The sequence below is a fragment of the Diaphorina citri genome, unplaced genomic scaffold (genome assembly GCF_000475195.1).
Source record: "Diaphorina citri unplaced genomic scaffold, Diaci psyllid genome assembly version 1.1 scaffold119504, whole genome shotgun sequence".
Classification (NCBI taxonomy): Eukaryota; Metazoa; Arthropoda; class Insecta; order Hemiptera; family Psyllidae; genus Diaphorina; species Diaphorina citri.
In genome coordinates this window covers 1-771 of record NW_007496441.1, presented here as the reverse complement: position 1 = coordinate 771, position 771 = coordinate 1, and the positions used below count along the sequence as shown (strand labels likewise).

At 41.0% G+C, this 771-nt stretch overlaps 1 long non-coding RNA gene across 1 annotated transcript in view; it reads left to right on the top strand.

Moving 5' to 3' along the window:
• The window catches only part of LOC113473826, a 10056-nt gene extending 9285 nt beyond the window's left edge, over positions 1–771 (top strand). Inside the window, exon 2 of the long non-coding RNA XR_003395671.1 lies at positions 697–771. This is a non-coding gene — a long non-coding RNA (uncharacterized LOC113473826). The remainder of the gene's footprint in view (positions 1–696) is intronic.

Genomic DNA, 771 nt, shown 5'->3' with positions numbered 1-771 from the left:
CACCCATGAATGCAGCACACTTAATTACTTGCCCTGCCGTGGAAGCCAGCAATGATATTGTAGGAAAATATTGGGACGCGCGTAGGAAAATGACATAATAATCAATTCCTTTGCATTAGTAAACAACAACAACAATTTGGAAGTGCGGGGTTTGAATCCCGAGTGGGACGGAAATTTTCTGGATGTCTTTTACTTTAAAATTTTAACCGAGTGGTCAAGAGAACTGACTCCCAATCCGGAGGTGCTAGGTTCGAATCTCGACCGAAGCGGAAGTTCTCTGATTGTAATAGAAAGGAAATTTTCTGGATGTTATTCGGGATGCACTCAGCCTTGTGAGGACAAAAGAGTAGCTACTTTAATGAAGGAGGGACCAGTGACGACATGGCCCGTGTAAAAAAATTTGTGGAAATATGGAAATTGATCAAAGGAAACACTTTGTAATTTAATACTGTAATCGCAAAAGAAAGAAAAGGAATTTTAATTGTGTTAAGCATAAATGCTTGTCACAAATGTCGTGACGTGTTAAGCATAAACGTTCCCTGCTTAATTCACTACGCTAAATTTTATGACTTGACTTGGACTCGAACCACCAACCTCCAGATCCGAAGTCCACCGCGCTAACCACTGCACCACTGAGATTGGTGTAATCACAAAAGTTGTGAAAATTTATCCTTCATGATTTGTTTTGTTCCACAGATTTGCTCGCGGAGCGGTCACAAACGCAGAAGTTGGAATCCAACCGCATGCTTATTGAACGTCAAAACAAGGAAC